Source organism: Crocodylus porosus, unplaced genomic scaffold, assembly GCF_001723895.1.
Source record: "Crocodylus porosus isolate Cpor-Errol unplaced genomic scaffold, CroPor_comp1, whole genome shotgun sequence".
NCBI lineage: Eukaryota > Metazoa > Chordata > Crocodylia > Crocodylidae > Crocodylus > Crocodylus porosus.
The window spans coordinates 47,585,761-47,610,548 of NW_017728951.1; the positions used below are offsets into that span (position 1 = coordinate 47,585,761).

General features: G+C 42.7%; 1 protein-coding gene across 6 annotated transcripts in view; it reads left to right on the forward strand.

Moving 5' to 3' along the window:
• ZMIZ1 (zinc finger MIZ-type containing 1) overlaps positions 1–24,788 on the forward strand; it is a 500,213-nt gene that overhangs the window by 119,400 nt on the left and 356,025 nt on the right. For all 6 annotated transcript variants that reach the window (XM_019555666.1, XM_019555672.1, XM_019555671.1 and 3 more), the window contains exon 3: positions 4,691–4,814. The gene's annotated coding sequence lies outside the window, so the exon portion shown is untranslated. The remainder of the gene's footprint in view (positions 1–4,690; positions 4,815–24,788) is intronic.

Sequence of the window (24,788 nt, forward strand, 5' to 3'; positions counted from 1 at the left end):
GGGGGGGGGGGCTGCAGCCACAAATTCACTGTAGCCCCTTCCCAGCTCAGCCCTGCCAGGAAGAGCTTGGCCCATCCCCAGGCCCAGCCCCAGCCCACCCCCAATAGATCTGGGGGCACACGCCTTCCCGGACAAGTGGCAGGAGCAGTGGCAGGAGCCACCGGACAAGCAGGCGAGTGCCGAATGAGCCACCGGACCAGTGGCTCCCAGCTGAGCAGTGTGCAGCAGCAGGAGCTGCCTCCCCACTCCCTGCACCCCTCCCAGCACTTACTCCAGCCCCTGTCCCAGCCCCACACCCTCCCTCACCACGGGGGCCTTGATCTCCCCTTCCCCCCCAGCTCCTCCAGAATTACCATTTGGAGTCAGCTCTCCACGCTGCCAGGCTGGGCACTGGAAATTGGATCAGTATCAACCAATATGCCTTCTTAAAAATTGGCTATCAGTATCAGCTGCAAAAATCTCTATCAGTGCACTCCTACAGAACAGTATTCCCTGCTTCTTCCCCATATAGATTTTCCATCACCTATTGGAATGTGGAACATTTTCCAAAAGCAAGATGCTCCCTTATTTGCATAAGGGGTCATTTTGGAATTTTACATATGTCATTAAGGCTGTCATTTTCCTTTTCAGGGCCCCATTCATTTTGTAGTCAATTAAAGTGTTGTATGACACCTTCCAACCAGAAGAAATGTGGCAGCCTCTGAAAACAATGTCACAAGATTTTTCCTGGACGCTTAAGTATTATTTCTAGTCAATGCTTGTCAAAATGTGCAACGTGAACCTCCAAGAAGTCTCATGGTTGCACTGTTCTGTAGTCCAGGTTTCCCACCATGTCTCGAGTGAGAATATTTTCTCCGCTCTGGGGTTTTGTTTCAGATCTTGCTTAGCTGATAGAATCAAAATGGCTTCATCTTCAGTGCTCTGGGCGGATACACTTTAAATGGGGTGTAGTTGCAGAGAGATAGAATGATAGTTTTTATTAACACTCTTTGCAACACAGAAAATATAGAGAATCAGCAAAACTAAAATAAAGTCAACTGTTACCATAATACAAATTTGCTTCAAAAAGTGGTTTCTGCTTTGGAAATGGCTGTAATGTAGAGGAGAAGATTACGTGCTTTTATAAAATATGGGTCGTGAATTTCTAGGAAACGCTGCAATAGGGATCTCAGGGTCTGACTACAACCATGTGGAGGGTTTGATGATTAGGGAAGAGACTGAAGCACAGAACACCTATGTTATCTTTCTGGCTTTATTGCTGACCTTAATACCATTTCTTTTTTTTGCTCCCCCCCACCATTTGTTGTTGTTGTTCTTCACCTCCTTGATTTAGGTAGTTCATTCTTTACTTTAGAGAATGTCCATTGTATGTACAGTGCCAGAACAATGGGGGTCTCTGTATTAGTGTATTACAAAGTTATGCTTTTTTTCTTCCAGTCACTTGAATTGAATATTCACTTCTTTTCCTTTCCTTCCTCCCAACTTTTCTGAGAGTAAGGTTTTCTGAATGCTTCTCTACCTATCCTAATATAAAAAAAGTATAAAAACCCCCCTATTTGGGGTATAAACTATTTTTATGAGGTCCTGTAATGGTCCCTCCATATTTGCTCAGTGGAAAAGTGTATTCTAAAGATCCAGAATTTGATTTAAAAGCTATTGGCAACCAGCCTAAATTGGTATATTTATCTCAGGTTTCTCAGCTGAACATTGAGTTGTCTGAAATGAGACAAGTAAGAAACCAGTTCTGTCTTTCCTACTATAGTGGGCAGGTAGATCTGACAGGTAGAAAGGTGATGACATCAGCTACTAGTTTGTGAGAAGAGGATATTGATTTCTGGCAAACACATTACAGTGTACGGCAAACATTCATAAAGGCTGCAGAGAGGTCTAAATAATGTTCAGCAGTGGAAATAAAAACTAAAATTGATTTAACATATTTTCGTAAAACAATACTCCCTTCCCCCCACTCTTGTCTGGTGCTTAGTCTCCATCTAGGCAACCCACAAAAGAGCTGAAAGTGCTAGTTGTACTAATTGCTTGGAATTTTGGCAGACCGGAGGGGATGCCACTCATGTTTGCCTGCCTGGACATTTATAACTTGCAGCTGTGTTGTCCAGGACTAACTCAATGTGGTAAACCAATCTGGGCTGGGAAAGTAAAGTTCCTTCTCCTCATTCCCTCCCGTCAGCACCACCTTGCACCATACATGCACACATGCAATGTGTTGGCAGAATAATAAGAGAAATTCTGCTTTGCACAAGCCAAGATTTTCTTTAACTGTTAAGCAAGTAGAAAAAATGAAATCATAGTTGTACGTTGTTCTCTGTCAAAGTTAAACCATTGTTAGCATTTTAAATAGTAATAATGCTTGATATTTTTCAAAGTACTTTGCAGGCATTAATTACTCCTTTTAGCATCCTGCTATAATAACATTTATCCCTATTTTATATGTTGACACATAGGTGCTGACTCTTATTTTTGCTGTGGGAAGGGCCTAAGATGATGGACACATGGAAAGTTTTACGTATTTCAGGTGACAGCCCTCTTCCAGAGGGGGGCCACGGCCCTTGGGCCCCGATGTACTCAGCATGTCTGGGAGAAACTGAGTGTTAATTCACTTGGCTGAATCTCTAAAGGAAGCTGGCTTTAGTCTTGAGAGCTTCCAGCTCTTTTATTCTCATTCCATCAATACTTTTTTCTTTTACTCTCATCTGAACAATGATAGCATGGTTAAATTAAAATTAGGAGCTCTGTTAGTGTGGCCCTAGTTTGGCTTACTTTAGTCTGTATCATATTTATGTGAATCCAAGACGAGTTTTTTCCCCCCTAATCAACATGGGGCAGAGAAACCTCATCTTAGGTTCAAGTACCAGCCTGGGGCAGGTGATGGCTCAGCTGCAGCTTTAGCCCTGGGCTTGGGGCTGAAGCCAGAGCTGAGCCATCACTTTCCCCAGGAGGGACTAGCTTGCGCAGCATAGGAAAGTAGGTTGAAAGAGTGGGGGAGGGTAGAGGAGATCATGTTGTGGGGGTTTAGGGAGCACATGGGGGAGATTGTGCAGTGGAGGAAGTGTTGATTGTCTTTCACCTTGTTCAAGTCTATAAAACTCATTATTGCATCTACCTGCCAATACCTTACTTTCTAGCCTGTCATAAACTAACACAGCTAACTACCTTTGTCTGATAAAAGAAGAATCCAGGACGTAGTGGACCTTGTTACCTTTGTATCAACAGTTTTTCAAGTAATTGATCTGGGTGTAATATACACATTTTGGGCCTAAGTCCACTTATGCACCAACAGAATAGAATCTTTCTCTTGTCCCTTTTGCCTTACCTTTCTAAAGGGACCTCTGAAATAGTCTTTAAACAATTTTGATAGAGAGAAACATTTTTCTTTTCCTTTGTTATGGATCATTTCACAAGGAAACAACCTTCTTCTGGCTCCTTTACTAATCTCTTTTACTAATTACAACCCACTGCATCTCTTGTGGCATTTTTATCAGTTCTGGTTTATGTATGTGCCCTGAAGATTGTAGATGAAGAGCCAGTATTGCAAAGAACTCTTTTGATTCAGCCTAAAGGATTTAGACTCTCTTATGGGGTCTTGGTTTCAATGAGATTACAAGCATGCATCTTTGTGGACGTTTCTGTCCTATTGTATAACCGTACCAGGGAGACGCTCTCTCATTTTACAATACTCTCTAGTTCTCTAAGTCCTCTATGTTCTCCCCCACAACTAGTAATGACTAAGATCACTACTGAATGGATCAAATTTGTTTTGGCTTGATATAAGAGGAACTTAAGTATGTATGGATTGGCTAAAACATTGCTGACTTACATTGCTCCCCTTTAAAATCTGTGCAACTGCTGTTTGCAGGTAATTAAAATCGCAGTGGTATTCCTTATATTTCTGGTAGCATTAATCTGGTAAAAAGTTAAATTGTAAAAAAGTTAATGGTGACCTCTGTGAAATTAATTTTAAGTGTTTTGATTTAACTAACGTGCATTAACTCATATGTATGGTTTCAAAGGAGCGCTGAGTTGATGCTGTTTCCTGTAGGCTTTATATTTTTGAGGAGATGGTGGAGAAGGTAATTTAAAAGTGGTCTTAGCATCATTCACAGTGCTGTTTTTATTTGCAAGTATTGCTTAAAGTTGATAACCGGCACATATATATGCATGTGTGTCCATGCCAACAGTCTTAAATGTGAACTGCAAAAGACCCACTAACTAATCATAACCAGTAAAGTACTTGCCAACTGGTCAAAGTGCAGTGTTGGAAGTGGCTGCTGCAGCTCCCCTTATGTGGGGTTGGGGGGCAGGGGGAGGGGAAGAGAGACAGCAGAGGCTTTGTATATACTCAGCTAAAAATATTGGCCTCTCCTTGTCATAGTGACTATCAGCTTCACAGGCTGGAGATTACTTCATACTTAGCAAAATATGGCAAGCTGGATAAATCAGTTTCCCTTAGTTCATGTAAAAGTGCTGGCAGCATAGCAAATTGTTAAATAAAAACATGGATCACCTGCATACAAAGGTGAAGTGTAACTTATTCCCAAATTTATTTCCTTCTCCTCTCTTGTCTTTCAAAAGGAGAAGGAAATAAACTCTATCTTTCTGTTTGCTTCCCCTATGACAACTTACTTTTACTCTGTGTAAAAATTTGCTTTTCCTCTCCTTTATTTTTCTGCAGACAGAGCACAAAGAATTTTCAGTACAAGATCATTTGTCATCAAGTTACGTGTCTTGCCAACAGCATCCAGCAAGTGACTCAAAGCAGACAAATAGTTTATTTCTATATACTGAGCTGCCCAAAGGTAAAACTTTTTCATTGTCTTTTCAAAGAACTTATGAAAGCTCCTGGGTTATGTTGCCACACACATTTTGAATTTCCATCTAAGTAGTGCATTTCCACACAGGAATATGCATGCCAAATTTTGTTTCTGGCTGCAGTGTTGTGGCAGTAGTGCTGATTTCCAGTACTTAGAAGCAAGGGGAAAAAAACAAAGCTTTTAAGATTTTGACAGGTTTTGACAAGCTGGAGTACTGTGTCCGGTTTTGCACTCCACAATTCAAAAAGGATGTGGAAAAGCTTGAGAGAGTCCAGAGAAGAGCCATGCGCATGATCAGAGGTCAGGAAAACACCTTATGATGAGAGGCTGGGAGCCATGGGACTCTTCAGCCTGGAAAAGTACGAGCTCAGGGGCAATCTGGTGGCCACCAATAAGTTTACCAGAGGTGTTCACCAAGATCTGGGGGAACATTTGTTCACCAGAGCGTCCCAAGGGATGACAAGATCGAATGGTTACAAACTCCACCGTGACCGATTCAAGCTGGACATAAGGAAGAACTTCTTTACAGTCCGAGCCCCCAAGGTTTGGAATAGACTGCCACCGGAGGTGATTCAAGCACCCACTTCGAACGCTTTCAGGACACATTTGGATGCTTATCTTGTTGGGATCCTATTGATCCTTGCTGACTTCCTGCCCCTGGGGCAGGGAGCTGGACTCGATGATCCTCCAGGGTCCCTTCCAGCCCAAATGTCTATGAATCTATGTATGATTGAATCAATGGCAGAAAAATAGCCCTGCATTCAGCCGCTCACTAAACCATGATTAGAAGGTGATACGTGTACATGCCAATCCTGGGATATTTTTGTCTCAGGATAAATACAGGCACAACTTACCCATGGACAAATGCAGTGTCTCTTTTTAGCCTCAGATACTGATGGAAGGTCTGCTCCTCTCAGGTACTGAACAATGTCAGTGAGATCCTGTGGATGTCAGTAGATATCGAAATGTGTTCAGTATCTTCAAAGGTTTAACCTTAAAGGGGGATGCAACAGTGTGAGTGGAAGGCTTGGCAGTAGGTAGCCTGATTTTTATTCTGTGCTCTTCTGCCAGTTCATTGTGCAAAGCTTTGTTTCCCTCTCAGTAATATTCCTGTATCTGGACATGCCTACCCAGAACCTTCTATAGAAGACTCTACTACTATATAACATCTGGTCATTGATCGAGCAGGTTAAAGAGATTGAGCAATTTGTTAATTATGTGGGAGCCCCAGGGAAGGTCCAAACAAATCTGCCAATACCTATAAGAAATATCATCCCCTGAGAATTTAAGAATTGCTTGTTGCTGCATTGCTTGTCGGCCCCCCTGGACTGTGCTACTTATCTGTGCAGAGGTCTTATCAACTGCAATAGGATTTGTGTGACAGCTTCAAACTAATTGGTTATGGTAATAGATTCTAATGAAAGAACAGGGTTTTTCAGACAGAAACACATGCACACACACATGCGCACATGTCCCTTCTTATACGTGCCCCAGCTGTGGAGCCGAAAGAGTGAGTGTTCTGTGATGCTTATGTATGATTTGTATTGATTTGATTACTTTCAGGATTTCAAATCGTATTATCTAAAATTATCAATCTGCTTCAGGAGGATAAAAATCACAAGAATTCTGAAACGGGGTAATGAATAGGTAAAGAACACTCTACATGTATCCAGTTAATTGCTCTCTCTCTAAAGTATCCATTCCTGCCACTGTCAGAGACAGGATGCCGGGTTAGATGAACCACTGGTCTGCTCCAGTATGGCATGTATGTTTTTAACCAGAGGTTCCTTTAAAATAAATGAGCTGTATGGCTTTAGCTCTTGTCATTCTTCTCAAACTGTCTGATTTCTTACTTGTTTAGTGCAGTACACAGCGGGTGCCAGAAATCCAGTAAATCATAGATTTTCTGTGTAAAACGCCTGTTGGGATGTAAGACATGAATATGATCAGCAGTTATTTTTTATGGTTGTGCAACATTTTTAATTGTTTTGCTGCCCTCTGCTCTGGGCCAAAAGAATAATGCATTTAGGAAATGGTATCTATTCTTCTTCTATATTCTTTACTATAGGTCAGATTCTGTTCCCGCCAGAATTCCCAACTAGGCAGTAGTTCATATTAGCACTTACAATAGTATTTGGCACCTGTGTAGCATTTCATGTAGCCCAGGCTATGGCTTTCTGGAATTAAAGAAAAGCTTTCTATCTCCTGTTCTCCAGGCTACCCTAGGAATGAGTGCCAGTCCAATCATAAACATTCCTTCTCCTATACTCCATTTTGCTTCCACACTGTCTCTTTGGTGATAAGAAGAGAACATGGAATTATGCATTTATAACTTCTTAGTTATTTGTGCTACATCTTTAGGACCCAGTACTGTGCCATGTACCAACACTTAATAAGTCTTTGCATCCAGATGCTTACCTTCTCAATAGGTAGGTTCAGGCAAAAGCTGGGAGAGGAATCAGACAAGCAGATAAGTCTGACAGAAGATCAGTGGCAGACCCAAGAATATAACTCAGATCTTACATTTTCCAGTGCTTTAATCTTTAGACTAGTGTCTGGGCATAGTGACTATAGAACTGTTTCTTTGTCATATCTGGAAAAAGCCTTTTGTACCTGCCATTAGACCAACTCCCCTACCTTATTGTGCTTTTGTTGTTGTCAATTAATCATTTATGTCAGGGGTCGGCAACGTTTTTGGGCAGAGTGCCAAAAACACTCCAACCTTGACTAGTAAGATGTTGGTATGCTGGGGGAGATGACAGGGGAGCAACAAAAGTGGGATCACTGTTTTGCCAGTACAGCCCTGGCCCCTTCCCCGCCTGGAGATACACATGCACCTGCCACCAGCAGTGAGCTGAGCCAGGGCTCTGGAGACCTTAGTGTAGTGGCTTGCAGCCTCCCCACTGCCTGCTGGAATTTCAGTGGAATTTACAAACTAATGTACTGAATGATGAGGCAAAGCTGCCTTCTACCTAGAAGCTTAATTTGTCTGGCTTGTAAAATTATCATAAAGGCTCAGGAACAAAATCTTTCTGCTTACCTTCATGGGGAGGAACTTCATATTGAAGATAGAAATTTCCTACTGTGCACTGTTAGACAAAACATATTTGCAAGGCTGCTCTGTGGAAGGATCAACTTACTTGTAAATGAAAATTAGTAAATAGAGATAGAGGTGGAAGAGCATTATGTCTAGGGTCAAGAGACCTAGATTTGTGTCTCCTACTGGCTTGCTGGCTGATCTTGGACAAGTTGTTTCACCTCTCTACCCAAGTTTCCCCATCTATAAAGACATCAAGGTCCTTTGTAAAGTGCTCAGAGATCCATAAATAAAAATATTATTAGACTGATATATATTAAGGTTCAAGGGAAGTTTATCCAGGATTTGAAGAATCACTTCAAAAACAGGTAAAATCATACTCTTGCCCCTAATTCTAGGATCTTCCTCTGCCTGTGTGTGGTCTTGTGGTCCTGATACATGGGAGGTACTTAGTAGCACATGATTTTCAGTACTTCAGTTTGTGAAAGCAGGGCCTCCCGGACTGGGGCTGACGCTGCATGTGAGCAGTGTTCTCCTGAGTATAAATACATCATGTTAAAAAAAGGAAAAGCATTGCAAGGGGCATGCTCACTAGCGTGTTGATCCTCCTCTTGGAACTGTGGGCAATGATTCCTTTCTCCTGAGATCATCGCTCCAGGGTGATTTAAGGATACTGTGTACCTCCTGCCAGCTAGATATCAACCCTCAGAGTAACAAGCTGGCCTTATGGGAATATCTGCTCTGCCAAGAGAGACATTCCTACAAGGTTTATCATACTACTTGTTTGATTTCTTACCTAACCTATACTTTAAAAAATAAAAAAGTCTCCTAAAGGAGCCTTTTTATTTATTTTTTTTAAGTTCTGCCAATTTGCCTAACAGTAAAATGGACTTCAGTAAGTCTTAGCTAGGGGGATGGGGTAGGGTGGGGTGTTAATTTATGCAACTCCACAAAAAGGCCAGCGTGTGATAAATAGAGTGTTGTATCTAGTCATTTGCAAGAAATGCTACTCGTGGGAAAGCAGCAACATTTAACAGTCACTAGTGCCTGCATTATGCATATCACTAGTACCCAGTGGTTAAAACAGTCATGTATGTTCTCTCTTTGTGACAGTAGAAAGAAATCTAGTGGGATTTTCCTCCATCTCTAATCTGCCTTTTATTTAAGGTTGCCTTTCACCATGATATCAAACCACAGGTGCTGACTTTTGTTTTTGCTGGGGGGATGACACTAAGATATAGAAAGTGTTACGCATTACAGTGACAGCCCTCATCCCAAGGGGTTCCAGGGCCTTCAGGTCCACACATATTTGGCACCTCTGTATCAAACCAAATGTTATTGTGTTTGTAAAATGGGTGACTCTGCTCCAGAAAGCATATGTGGAGATGTTATTGCTCTCTCTGTAATGTATGGTGGTTAAGGTACATATGCTTAGGACAAAAAAAGAGAGAGTGCATTTTTTTTTCTTTTGAAATCCAGAGAGAGTAATTCTAAGATCGCAGTCACCATTTGTATTTCCCAAACTGTTTCAAAGATAAGCCTGATGCTCCTTGTCTTCTTTCATCCCATAGGACTAATTTTGCAGATATAAAGCCACTTCATTGCAACTTGAAAGGCTATACTGTCTAGAGAAACTAGCTGTAAGAATTGTCTGGAGAAAATAAGTTATTAAGTTGTAGAGTTGCAAAGGTACAGAGGGATCTAGGCACCTAACTGCCTTTCAGTGGGTGCATCTACACGAGACATTTACTGCAGTTGCCTGATTAGCTGCGCGGTAAATTCTGTGTCTACATGTGCATCCCTATTAGGGCACAGTAAAGTAATAAACATTGCCGTAGTACACAAGTACTATCCTATGGTGGCATTTTTTAGTGTGCTGCAGAGCACTTGTAGATGCACAGGGATGGCTGGGGCATGAGGATACTTCAGTGTGGGGGCTGCCTTGTGTGGGGGCTATCCCAGTGTGGGAGTTACCTTTGTGCCCCAGCCAGCTCCTGTGCAGCACCTTGAGCCAGGTCAGAGCAGCCCCAGGCTGGCAGGCTGACCCCCAGGGACTCCTGCCAGCTGGGGCTGCACTGCCCTGGTTCAACATGCTGCTGTCCTGAGTGCACATGCAAAAAGTGAGCCCAGAAGCAATAAACTCATCCGCATTAATTGCACATGTAGATCCAATGAGAATTTGAAAGGTCCTTTATGCCCCTATAGCTATGAATAGACATTGAGTTTATTCCAGGAGAAAGCCTTTTGTCCCAGGATCATACAGACCTCCACATCTACCATCCCACTTCAAGTTCCTCTGCACTATGCTAGATAAAACATACCAAGGGCAGTAATATAGCTTGGAAGGGTGATGTATGTAAATGACTGTGCTGCTCCTTTTGATCTTGGATCTAACCCCAGGACAATCTGTCCTTTGACAAATGAGAGATCTGTTTACACTTATGTTATTCCATTCCACTGCATAAGCAGTAGGAATACCAGATACTGAACTTCAGTGGAGGACTCTTTCTGCCATTAACCATATCCTCCAAGATAACTGGGCAACCAAATAAACCCTAAAAGGGTTCTGGTGGCCAAAGGTCATTTTGTGAGAGTACAGTCATTATTATTCCACACTTACTTCAACAGACAGAATACTTTTTTTAGGTCTCCTCAGCAAAGACCACAACTCCATGGAATTGTTCATGGAAAGAGGTACTCTTTAATGTAGTCAGGACTTAAACTCTATAAAGCCTATATCAGGCTTTTTGACTGGTACCTGTGATTAATACAATGGACAGTTCTCTTGTTTCTTCAAGTTCTTGATTGTGTTTGCCTTTAATAGCCTGATAGCAAACAACCCAATGGGAGGGGGCATTCTGTAGGCCCCTGACTTAGGGACTGTAGTGTAAATGCAAAACACTCTTTACTCCTGAGTGTTTCTCTTCAGGGGTAATGTACTTCTGTCTTCTCCTTGGGGACATCTGCATGAAATTACCCATTCAACATTAATCCAAGATTTATTAGAGAGGAAATGGATTAAATCAAAACAAATGGTTTGCTGAACATCTCTAGACTTACTCTTCTCAAAGGCTAACTAATTATGGCCTTCTCTGCTTGGCTACAGAGAGAAAAAAAATGTAAAATGAATGGCATATATCTTTGGAAAGCAATTCTCTCTCATGCCACTCTGGCCTACCTGTCAGCATCAATTATTGTCCAGATACCAACAACTCATCCTACCTCCCTCCACTTATTAAATTGCTTTAAACAGAACTAGTTTTCCCAAAGAGAGACAATATAATTTAATAATAGTTTCATTCTTTACCTTCTGGGAGATTGTCCATTATGAAGAAAAATGCTTAACAGTGATTAATAGTTCTTTCAAAGATTTAATAAGGTAACTCAGGTACCACTTGGGTTAGTAGTAGCCAGTTCTAGTCAGACTTCTTGGTAAAGCTCCAATCATTATTCATTGTTGTTGTTATTTTAACACATTTAATACAAGATCTGTAGCCCAAAGAGAATGTTCCAAACTTCTTGCCAAGTCCACGTGACAGCTGCTTCTACCAAAACATTCATCAGCATCTGGAGATCCAATAAAACTCATAAGAGTTTTTGTAATAAGTGTTTGGCATGGTCTTGAAATTCATAGTGTTGTCAACCTCCTCTTCACTGTAAGTCAGAATTACTTAGGTTTTACTTGGATAAGGCATCACCCAGCTAACCTTCATTTGAATCCCAGTTTCTTACAATGACATCAGACACACCCATAATCCATAAAAACACAGTTGTTAAAGTAATATGTTGATCCAGCCACACTGTCATCATCTTAGAAGGACACCACTGACTGTGCTTTCTCTAGCACATTCTGCATATATATCTTGTGCTCCTTTTCAAAGTCCTGTGTTAATTTGACTCCGAGTTTATCACAGGAGGGTTTTAAGAACAGAATAAGCACTATAATATCTGGAGGCAGGGGATAGACTTGTCAGTAGAGGTGCACTGATACATCAGTGGCATATCAGATTGGCACCGATAAAAGGAAAATTAACATTATTGGCAATCAGCTTTTTTTGGCTGACGTAGCTGATAATGTCACTGATAAATGCTTCGTGCATGTGTGCAACTGCAGCATGCACAGAGTCAGGAATGCAGCCCGGCAGCTTAGATAGCAGTGTGCTGCCAGTAAATCTGTAGGGGGAAGGGGCGTGGGGGGTCCAGATCAAGGCCCCCATGGTGAGAGAGGGAGTGTGGCAGGGGCAGGAGCAGGTGGTGAATACGACCCTGGGGCTGGGAGTGGGATGGAGCCATGGGTGACTCATCCATGAGGTGGCGGTGGTGGGGGGCAGATGGGAAGGGGATATGACTCCTTGTTCTTGTGCTCACCCCTGGGGGAAGCATGGGGGGCATGTGCCCCCCCCATATTTATGCATGGAGTGATGGTGGGCTACCTGCTGCGGGCTCAGGGCCAGGGGCTGTGCTTCTCTCTTCCCATCAAAGGGGCTGGGCTGGGGCTTGGCTCTGAGTGGGTAGGCATCAGGCTAGCTTAGCTTCATGGGTCAGGAGATGGCAGTGATGCTGGTAGGGGTGGCTATGCGGGGGCTAGAAGGAATTCTGGGTTGGCTATTGTGCTTTGCTGCAGGGCAGGCAGGAGGTGTGCAGCCAGCGCAGGGTTCCTGAGGGAAAGGCAACAGAGTGGAGTGCCCCAAGCAGGAGTGGCACTAGGGGGAGGCTTGGCGAGCTATAGCTACCCCAAAATTCCCTGTAGCCCCACCTCCCAGTGCCTCTACCTGCCCTGTGCAGCCCTTGGCCCCAAGCCTGAAGTGTCCAGCCCGTTCTTGCCCTGTGCACAAATCTGTGGGGGCACATGCCCCCCATGCATTCCCCAGGGGTGCACGCAGCAACAGGGAGCCTCACTTCCTTCCTACCTCCTCACCTGGTTGCATTCCTGTAAATTGACTATGGGATCTGTATCATCCAATATGGCTTGTTAATAAACAAGCTATAAGCATCAGCCAAGAAAATCTTTATCACAGTACCCCTACTTTTAAGGTCTCTTCCATCTATTTTTTCTATAAGTCTATCTAGTTTAGTCTGTTTGTTGGCAGAACAGAAGATGTGAAGCTAACACAATGTCAACCTTGATACCACATTTTACCTCTTTCTACCATAAGTGGCTCCCTGCTATTGTTCACATTACTCTATATGAATGGAGTTTGCTAAATTCTAGTTTGCCAAACCACTGCCCTTTCATATTGTGAATCTGTTCTGGGGAAGAAAAACAAATTATTCTAAGGCTGTTGCAATAAATTAGTCATTTATATCATAATGAATAGGTACTGCACATCTGGGTGGGGCAGGGGGGAGTGCGAAAGAAAGGGTAGGAGAAGTGGGATCTTTCAGTCTAATTTCTCTTCTTCTCTAGCAGGCATTTTTGCCTTGTCTCTTGCCTTTTGTGCTCTTGTACTGCAGCAGATGAAAGACAAATCCTATGGTAGTATAGTCCTCAGTGAAAGATGGCTAGGTTACCATGATATTGCTTTCAGGCAGTTTCCCTAAAGCATCTAACATGAAGCAAATCCCTGCCCTCTTTCAGCTTATGATAAATAGTTTGTCTTCTAGTCCTTTGAGTTCATTCATTTATATCAAATGGAACAGTGTCAGCAGGAGAAATCAAGAGCTGTCTCCCCTGATTTTTTTTCTAAGTCTGTAGTCTTCATACTAGTCTATAGCCTTGATAGCCTTGGTGTTCTCCATGATTTTAACCTTGTGGTTTCTGTGATGATTAGGACATCAAGTGGCCATCCGTGTGTCCTTGCAGAATCCCTGAGGTTTGTTTGATATATGGATTGCTGTTATATAGTGTCACGGAGTCTACCATATTGTTGTTGTTACTACTTTGTCCTTTTGTACTTTTGTTATAACATACTCATTCTAGGTGTATGATACACTTCTAATAAGAGGTATAAGGTATAAAACTATGTGCTCCAAAAGAAACCCTTAAAAAACCTATATAAGAAACTTTTAGTATCATAGAAAATTAGACACCTGAGGTAACTAGCCAATTGCCCTACTTTCTCAGGAAGAATTAGAATGCCTTCCCTGTTGCTCCCTCCTACCTGCCCTTCCTCCAGGTCATCCAGTTCCCCACTTGGTTCTCCATTCCTCAGTGAACCTAGTTTAAAGTCCTCCTCGCTAAGTTATTGAGACTGTCTGTGAAGATACTCTTCCCTCTTTTCATCAGGTGGATTCCATGTCTTCCTAGCAATCCTTCTTCTTGTAATAGCATCCTGTGGCCAAAGCACCACTGGTAATGCCCTCTGCGCATTCATGTGTTGATCTGCAAGAATGCGCCTGCTCCTACCCAGGCCCTTCCCCTTGACTGGAAGGATCAAGAAGAACACCACCTGAGCCCTCGTCCCCCTCACTCTTGCTCCCAGAGCCCTGTAGTCACTTTTGATCTGCTCAGGGTCTCCCCTGGCAGTATCATTGGTGCTCACATGGATGAGCAGCATGGGGTACTAGTCAGAGGGCTAGATGAATCTCAGTTATCCTTCCATGATATTCTCAGATCCAGGCTCCAGGCAAGCAGTGTCATGGAGCAAGACAACAAGTCAGGCTGGCAGATGAATGTCTCCATCCCCCTTCAAAGAGAGTCTCCAACCACTACCACTCATCGCTTCTTTTTGCTGGAAGCAGTCTCGATCCCTCCAACCTTGGGGAAGCCTGGCGTGTCCTCCACCAATGGAACCTGCTGCTTCTGTTGTGTTGTAGGGCTACATATCTGTTCTCCAGGCAAACCGCTGCAGATGGAGATGAAATTTCTGCTTGCTGCCAGAGGTCATAAGCTTCCAGCTTCTACCTTTCTGGGATTCCATGTCCTCTCTCTTCTGTAGCACTGCCTTTGGCAGCCCATCCTCCACAGTCCTAGTAATCTCCTTCACATCAAATCAATGAAGTCCTCATCATGGAGTACACTTCGAAGCCTTGCCACAGCCTCCTGTAGCTCTCTTGCTTGCTTCCTGAGGGCATACTGTGAGGCATTGCTCACATTTCAGATATTCCCCCATCTGGCCGTCACTGGAAGAAACCTGCAAGCTGCAGTCTCCATGATGCCAAACCAGGACCTTGGTGGAAGCCTTGACAGTGAACGGTCCTGCCTGAACAGACACCTCACCAGTGCAAGCAGAGGCAGTGGCAGTGGCAGTGGCTCTGGCACTGCAACATTCTGCAGCCAGTTTTCTGGCTCTCAGTCCACGGCCTCTGTCTTGCTGCCATTCTTCCAAGCAGACCTTCCCTACCAAACTTGCTTTAAGCTTGCCTGTTTACTGCTTCTTTGTCCTGAAAGGTTCCTTTTTCCCTGCTGCCTCTCAGCAAGCTTAAAGAGTTGTTCTTCTTTAAAGAGGAGGTGTCAAATGGTCTTTCATTTTTTTCTTATTATTCATTGGAATTGTTGGAGGTTTCTGTTGTTTAGGAGTTTGGAGCAGATTTTTAGAAGCTTTATAGGTAACTGAGGATAGAGTTTAGGACCTAATTCTCCTTTGGGGGGAGGTAGAAGATAAGGTGTTTTTGAAAATTCTCACTATACTTATCTACAGCCTAAGGCACCTAGCTTTTGAAAATCTGGCTTTTAGTTTTAGGAAATTATTAAAAAATGGCACAAACTAATCAAATGGTAGTATTAAAGAATAGTCCAGTATGCCTAAATAAAAAAGCAGCCAACAACATAACTTTACTATAAGAAATACAGGACGAATTTGAGCGTAACTGTCTGAAACAAACAAAAGATCAACTTAATTGCCCTTCATCCTGTGTTGCAGGAATTTGTTTCTGTGGGAAGGTGGTAAAACAGTCATTTTCCTGAGAGTATTTATGACATTTTGCTTATCACATTTCTTGATGATTCTTGTTGATGTGGAAAAATTCCTATTTGCAATGAAGGATTTTCCTATTTTCACTTTGTGACAAATATTATTTACATTTAATATTTTTTTTCAGTGGCCCACTCAATAATTGTGGCCCCATTATGGAATCTGCATCTATCCATATAATGTAAATACAGTCCCCACATCAAAAGAGGCTCCAATAATTTGTAGCATACAGTCAGGAGAAATGTGATCTCCTGAAGGCTTTAAGAATGGTGGGTGAAATCCTGCCTCACAATTTGGCATTATCTTCAATGGAACTGGGGTCCCTTCCAACATGTTCAACTTTCTCTACTACAAAGCCCTGTGACTGGCAGCTTTTCAGGGCTGCAGGCTGCAACAACCCAGCCTGGGTCTGAGGTGAGCCCATGTCCTGACCCAGCCACTGCTGCAATTTCTTCCTGTCCTCTCCCCCTCCACTCTCCATGGCATGGGTGCAGCTCCCTGCTGCCTGGCCTCCACCCAGCTCCTCACCACCCAGCCCCAGTGCAGGCTCTGTCCAGAGCTTTCAAATCAGTACATTTATAGTCAGCAATACAACAACACTCTGTATTTGTCTGTCCTTTGGTACCTTGTGGCTACAATCCACAAATGATATTGCCAAGGCTTGCTTGTTTGAATGCAGAAATCTCAGTGATAGTAGTGTCTCTTGGCAGCCATTGGAAACTGCTATTATTAAAAACCCTACGTTTCTCATTAGAAAACTCTATTGTACGTATTGTTTAAATATAGATTACTAATGAAATGCCTTTTTATTGCTTTCCCAGTGAATACTTTCAGCATTAAGTTAATTTGCAGTGTTATGTAAATTCTGTTTAACTTCAATCAAGTTTTTAATTATGTTTTTACCACAGTAATTCCCATTTGATTTGTCATCCCCGGTTAGGTATTTAACATTGTGCAGAGTGTTTTTTCCCCCCTTTTCCCTCCATTTTTACTGTTTGATGTCACCTGGAAAAGTGTCTTACTCTAAGACTGAATGAGTTTGATTTCTCTTACATGTAAGTATACCCTAAAGAAAAATTACATGAAATCAATATAGGAAATGCTTAACTGTTATAATTACTGATTGGCAAAAAATAGGATTGAACAAGCATAACAGTCCTACTGAAAAGACATCCAGTCTGTCTTTATGTGATCTTTTTTCATGTGGGCTTCTCTTACTTGATTGCTCTTGTTCAGTGAGCCCTTTCTACTGACAGTGCTCAGATTTCATTTGAGATGTCAGTTGCTATTTAGCACCTGATGACAATTAGGGTTGTGGCTCTCTTATGGGGATACCAGTTGTCCCAGCAAATGTTTGTTTGCCCAGTGAAAATCTCAGCTGAATAGAGGGAGCCTTCTTTGGTCATCAGATCATACGTCACTTTGAAGATAGGACTTGTCAGCTTGTATTTCAGCAACAAGTTTTTGTGGGTTTTTTTGTTTTTGGGTTTTTTTTGATCCTCATCTGGTGAAATCAACCTGAAATGGTTGGAGTTGAGTCAGCCGTTTTGATTGCAGGGAAGATGGAAAGGAAACCATTTCCAAGAAATGTGAAGATACCTTGTGCATTTCCTTCAGAGACCTTTTAATACCTACTCAAAAGACTCTAATTTGTATGTGACAAGCAGGATGTAATTTACCATTTTTTCTTAAATCAGAAAAAGAGAGAGTAATTTTACTAAGACGAGATTTTTCTAAAAGTACCTATGACTCTTGGTTTCTTGATTTTATTTAATTTTAATATATTTTTTGCATGCTAAAATAGAAGCACTTTTAGAAGGCTCTGGATTTTGGAAGCAAGGTCTAATCTTCAAGTGTATTTAAGCATTTCAAGAAAGCCCAAATCACTAGTCACATTTGAAAGTCTTTCCCCAGCACGTTACTGTCAAATACAAATTAACTTCATATGATGTGCTTTTCTTATTCTCACTTTATTTCCAGAGCAAACCTACCAAATCAACACTCAGACTGGTGCACCATTTATCAGTTGTGCCTTCTTCCTTCTGGAAAATGCTAAAGGCACTTTCTCTTTTTTACTGCATACTGTGCAATAAAATTAAGAAAAATATTTATGAAATTTTAAACAATAAAATGTAATGTTATGTGTAATGGTATTTTTGGTTGTGCAGCTGGTTTTTTTGGTCTCCTGCAATACATGGTCCGGGCAATAGTACCCATCTGGAAAGAATAGGGGAATATCAAGCTGATGTCAGCTCAGCTTTCTTGCAGGAAAGTCCTAGAGTTTCCTTGTATGTTTTTGTTGCCAGAGTAGTATTGGACAGACATTAGAGAATACATATGTAGATCCTGTCTGTCTATCAAAGAGGGATTTCCACTACTTAGCATCTTAATTGAATTCTGTGGTGATCACTGGTATACTCATAATTATCCTTGCATATAGATTGGGATTACAAAGTAGTTGGAGTGTTGGCCTATTTCTTGCTCCACTCAAGTTGCTGGGATTTTTATTAATGTGCTGAATGATTTCAGAATCTATTCCTAGTATGCCTGTACACTCTTTAGCATGAATTGTAGTTGTTTCAATGTTTTTCAGATAGCAGTGCTTAGGGGCTTGTTGCACATTACACTGTGAGCTGCACAAATGTTGATCAATGTTGGTACTAGTTTCAGTTTGGAGCAGTTGCACTTCAGGTCAGCAGGGTCTGGGAGGATTGAAAGGTAAGAATCTCACCTCCTTCCTATTCCAGGCTTCCTCCTACCCACTGGGCTTCTCTCTGGTGTCCCCCTGACCCTTTAGGGTTCCCTTCTTCCCCTCCCACCCCCCACAACTTACTTTGGCTGCCCATGCTGTCTGTCCCAGGGGAGCAGGCAGAGAAGGATTAACCTGCCTGCCTGACCCCCCACTGCCAGTGCCAGGTTACTGCTTTTCTCCAGGCTGAGCTGGGCCCAGAGAGCAGCAGTGGTAGCGAGGCAGGCAGGTTTAACCTTTCCCTGCTGCTCTCCTGAGACATACAGCAGGGGGAGCAATGCATAAATAGGAGGTTGGAGGGGGGAGGATTGAACAGGGATCTTGGGTACTGGGGAGGGTGGGTGGGGGGCAGCAGGCCTGCTCCATGCCAGTCGGGGAGGTGGGTTTTTATACTAAGTTATAGCCTAAAGTGGCTAGAACTACTTCACAGTTAGGGCAGCTAGGAGCTGGAACCAACTTCCTAGGGAAGAAGAGGCTTGATGCCTACCTGACTGGACTCATTTGAGTCCAGTTTTTTTCTCCCACTCAGGCGGGGGGTCGGACTTAAAGATCTACAAGGTCCCTTCTGACCCTACTTCTGTGATTCTATAATAACAGGAGCTGGGTTACATGGATCAGATAATCCTTCCAGGGAGTTGGATAACTTTGAGCTGCCTCATGAGAGCTGAAAGCTAGTTTCAGGTGTTAATGTGTGGACAGTCCAGGTGTTAAGAGCTCTAGGAACCACCCGAAAATACTGTGCAACAAGGCCCTTAGTCTACAAGGCCTGCTACAGGAAATCATGGGGGTTTGGAGAGGAAAGAGAAAATCGAGCCTCTTCCCTCCGAATTACCACGTTTTTATATACAATATGCGTCATTTGATTGAGATGGGATCTTTAACAATATTTCAGGGGAGATGCTTGAATTGCTATGGCTTAGAAAGCAATTCAATTTGATGAACAATAGCTTGAAACAGTGGAGTTCATTAGGAAGATGCTGTATCACCTGTTGCACCTTATTTAACTTTTCTGGTGGAAAGTAATTAAATTGAATTCATTAATTTGTGCAGAAGTTTGGGATTTCCCTCAAACTCATCTCCTCCCTGCCCCCAACATAAATACAACCTCACCCTTCCTCTCTTTCCAGATGTACAAAACTGTCACTGACTCAAACCTTGCAATATGTGTGTTAAAGTAATTTCCTTGTACAGGGTTAATATGCTTTTTGTGGCTGGAAATCTGAGGTGTTGAGCTTTATATTAGGCTGGAAAACCTAAGGAAGGCATTTTCTCAGTTTCCTACATTAGATAGTTAATAGTGTACCTATGTACAGAAATTCATATTTAAGCCACACATAGAGGGGGTTTTAGTGACTTTCTGTAATCTATAAATCTACCAGACTTCTGTGGAGTGAAAGCATTTTAGCACCTTGTGGCTCTGGCTATAAGGATATGGTTGTAGGCTATTTCATCATTTAATTTTGTAATGGTGATTTTTTTTTCTCTCTTTCCTCTCAATCACTTTTGATGTCTAGCCTTATATATTTTTTGAAGGAAGAGTTTACTTTTAAGTCAATTTAAAGCTGATAAAAAGTGCTAGATTGTCAGCCCTGGGTGTGACATTTCCTTTTTATCCACAGAATGTGTACAGTACAAGTTTCCTCCTCATTACACTCACAAGTGCGTACCCAGTGAAGAAAAGGTTTTTTGGTCTTTTTCATGTACAATCAGTTGTGACCTTTCTAAAATCAGCTATTTAATTATTAATAACTTTCTTGGGAGTGGCAACTGTTGTGATACAAATACCTGGTTACCTGGAACAGGTCTGACATCTCCCAGGAACACTGAATAACAGTACATCATTGCTAACTAGAGAGATAAAAAGCTCCCTGGGCTTGGATGAGTGAATATCAGATTCTTCTCATGTTTCTTAAATGATTCATGTTGGTTGGTGAAGAATGCTGTCATTTCCCATCTCTTGTTCCTGCTGCATAGCAAATACTTACCCATCACAACCACACTGTAGATAAGTGCTACTTTTTCCATGACTCTAAATAGGTGTGTTGGCCAGAAATTCATTCCTGGTTCAGTGTCAGAAACCAAAATTTAATTTTTATAACATCTTAGTTTTGCAAGTTTTATATACTTTCCCAGCCTCTGCTAGAATTGTTTCACCTGGGTTTTTGCCATCATTCACTGAATTTTCTCCCAGGAGCACCTAATACTTTGGAGAAGAAAAGTATTTTGGTTGAGTTTGTTCTAGACATTTGCTAGCAACACTGGTGCTATGGGAAGGGAAGCTAAATTATAAGAATTCTGGACCACCACATCACATCCAAATTCCAAGTCAGCTAGAGATGGAGTATATATCTAAGAGCATGAGAAAATGAAATTTGTTTCTTCCAGTCTGGGTCTAGATAAAATCTGTATATTTAAGAGGTGCAAAAATATGATGCAGCTCTGCTGGGTTGGTAAACCAGAAAAAAATAGTTCTTGTTCATTTTTTAAAACTGTTTCATGCTATCTAGCATTTAAAAAGAGTGGACAAGGAAACACATAGGTACTACAACAGAAGCCTAGTTTTTTACATTAAAAAACTAGTCAAGAAAATGATATCCCAACAAAAGATCTCTCTGTTGTTATTTTCACAGTACTATATTATTCAGTCACATATTCTAGATTTAAAAGTCTGCATTTTTCCTTTAAAAAAAAAAAAAAGACTTTATGGAGGGAAGGAAAATAAAAGCCTGCCACCATAAAGTTATTATTGAAAGTTACAGAAATCAGAAACAGTTGGGTTGTTGCCACATGACCTAAGCTTATTTTTGACTCTTTTCCAAAGTGAATGAAATGTTACCCTGCCACGTGACTATTTTTCCTGTTTGTTTAAGCAGGCAATTCCGTCTAGGTAAAGTTGGAAGGAGCTATATTTCTAAATTCTGTTGTAAAGGGGAGAGGGAGGGCCAAGCAGAAAGAATGCCATTAGCAGGCTGTGACACTCAGAGCTCTGGTATTTAGATAGCTGCACGTGTCATATCATGCACTTGGGCTTCTGTCATGCTGCTATTTTTGTCCCTTTAGGACAAATCATATTATCTGCTATTTGTGTGCGAGTGTTCAGGATGTTCTTGGGTGTTGCTGTGCTCAAGGGAGTTTGCTGAAAAAGATGAGTTCTCATATACAAACATATATTAAGTGTAGCCTCAACCTCTCCTTTTTGCTACTGAATTTTTGGGTCAGTAAAATCAACTTTAAATAGCAGGCTGACCTCTTTCTCCACATAGGGATCTCAGAAAAGTACAGTAGTTTCCTTCTCCTATTCTTTTAATGCAAGGTGTCAAACATAGGCCCTGCAGATTGGCCCCAACCCATCATGTAGTGCCTGCAGCTCCAGGTCCAGCCTGCGTACTGCATTCAGTACATGCCAGCCCGCAAGGGCACCCTGATGTGCACTACCCATGGTATGTGGGTTGGACCTGGCACTTCAGGCACTATAGGGGGTCAGTCAAGGGCACCATGAACGGCCCATGCTCTGGACCGCCTGTGCAGAGTGAATGCCAGGCCAGTGTGCGTTGCCCATGACATGCAGGGCTGGACTGGCTGCATGTGCTGCATGAAACGTGGCTGGCAGGGGGCACATGCTCGAAGCAGTATGTCACTGATTGGCCTTGCATACTGGCCCTGGGTCTGGCAGGGTGCCGAATGGAGAGTGTGTCTCCTTCTGGTTCCCTGTTCTGCATGCAATGCACATGGTAGGTCCAGCACCACGTGCAGCATATGCCGGCCCCAGGGCTTGCTGGGACTGGCACACAATCCCCAGGGACAGTGTGGGGCACATGCTACCCCAGTGCATCAGCTGGACCTGGTGCTGCACACAGTACAGGGGGTCCAGGGCATGAGCTTGTCACCCCGCCTCGTCACCCCTCGTCACCTCAGCTGTTTGCAGCATCCCAGACTAATTGCCTATGTTGCTTGCAGCATGTGTGGTGAAGGTTCCAGCCTGCATGCTACATGCAGTATGTGGGGCTGGCATGTGGGATTGGTCCAGCAGCCCATGGGCCAGATAGTACAGTTTCACGGGCTGCTTCTGGCCCATGGGCCATTTGTTTGACACCCGTACTTTTAATGAGTGGAATAACTCTGCTTGGTTAACTGTATTGGAGACTTAAATTATAAATCTTGTGATTTATTATTTTTTAAGCATATTTTAGGTTCTTTTGCCTCTTGCTTTTGGTTGTTGAGCCTTTAAGGGTTCACCTTTTCTCCACTATAAATTTATTAAAAGGTTAAAAAAAAAAAAAGAATACAGCTATTCTTAAATAATCCTGTAACTCCAAGGCTGGGGCTTTAGGAGTACCAAGTATTATGAGACCCATAAAAAATCATGAGATTGGCAACAGGGGCATAATGTTCTAGTGAAAATTCAAAGAAAGTGTAATCCATGTTAGATGAACTAGAGAGCCTCCAGCAGAGAAAAACAATAAAGAAGGATGAATCTCTCTTTAACTAACCACATTTTTAGTGTAGCTGTTCATTGTGTATTCTATTTTATTGCTGTTGGTCCAGGTGATTTTTGTATTTGTCCAGCAAGTTTGTTGAAATATGAAGCACCTTACACTGTTCAGTTCCATACTGTTAGCTGACACAGATGTAAGGTCTCATTGTCTTCTCTAACAATTGATATGTTTATTAAATCCAGACCCACCTTATGTTACAGGCGACATAATAAAATGGTATTAGAGCAGGGGTTGGCAAAGTCCAGCCCACAGGCTAGATAGGGCCGGTGGCAGACTCCTTTTCCCAGCAGCCTCTGCCTAGATCGCTGCGGCTGGTTTCCATGAAGACCCCAGAGGCAGTGAGGCGCAGGACCAGGGTTTTCATGGAGTCTGGCCTCAGCAGCACTGGAGTGTGGCTGTGGGGGGAGCTGCTCCAGGGCTGGGATCTTGCAGTGGTGACAAGGTAGTCTGAAGCCAGAGCAGAGGTGTGATCTTCTGCCCGCATGCCCCAGGCATGGGCATGTAGTCAGCAAATTTAGGCTTACAGCTCTGGACCACACTGTTACCACTGCAAGATCTGTAGCGGCTCCCGGCTCAGCCATATGCTCTGCCAGTGCTGCTGGGGCCAGTTTCCATGGAAACCCCAGCCCTATGCTGTGGTGGTACCGCTGCTACTAGCATCTTCATGGAAACTAGCTGCAGTGATGTTGGCAGGGGCTCCTGGGAAATGGAGTTAGGCTGCTGGCCAGATCCACCATTTTGCCCACCCCTGTATTAGAGAATCTGAACTCCAGAAGAGGTGGTTTGCCTCTCAAATGTCATTTCCCCCTTCTCCTTAAAAAAACAATTCTTCAGAGACATTTTCTATTTTTTAACACTGAATGTCATGTCAAAGTAGGACAGGAAAGAGGCCTCAGGAGGTCGCCTGGTGAAGAAGATATTCTTCATTGCAACCAAAACAAGTCTGCTCTATTTATTTAATAAAATTGTTCATATTGGGTTTTATGAAAATATCTCACTTTCTATAAAAACAGAGATCAGAGTTGACTCACCCAGTTTTGCCTGTGTTTTTCAAGGCATGTAAATAGTTCACTTATTGATGCACTTAAATGGCATTTTATCAAGATCCAAGCTTTTAACATTAATGCAACTTTTGAAGTATTATACTTATCCCTCTAATACCACTATTAAAATTAATTATTTCTTCATTTATTCTCTTTAAGTGGTGAGACGTACTAAATTAGTGAATCCAAAGAAGTTGTTAACATAAGCTATTGATGACAGTCTAAGAACTGTTGCAGTTACTGTCTAAAGCAGGATGGCCTAACTGGTGGCACACAGCCTGCAAGGGTTTGTTATAGCACCCAGGCTCCTACCTGGCCGCAGCTGCTCTGGCTCTGAATCTCCGGAGTCTGCCTCTCTCATACAGCTTCCTTCTTTTGCACCGGCCCTGCAGGGCTGTGTGTTGCAGTGGGGCGGGGGGAATGCCATGTGTGCACTGCAGCAGTGTAGCAGGGGGAGGGAAAAATTCCCCAGGGGGGTCATTGCAACAATGGGGAGGGGGCCTACCAATGCTCAGTGCAATGGAACATCCATGAAGCATGTGACCCTAGGGGCCCATGACCCCTATTGGTTCAGCCCATGGGCCATGTGATCCCCAGCTGCTTAGAAGTTAGACAGCAATGATTTGAAGATTTTGTCTGTCCATAGCATTATGTATAGATCTTTGACACAGTAGTGATTTTTGGCATTTGTCATTTCATAGATTTCATAGACATCAGGGCTGGAAGGGACCTCGGGAGATCATTGAGTCCAGCCCCCTGCCCAAAGGGCAGGAAGTCAGCT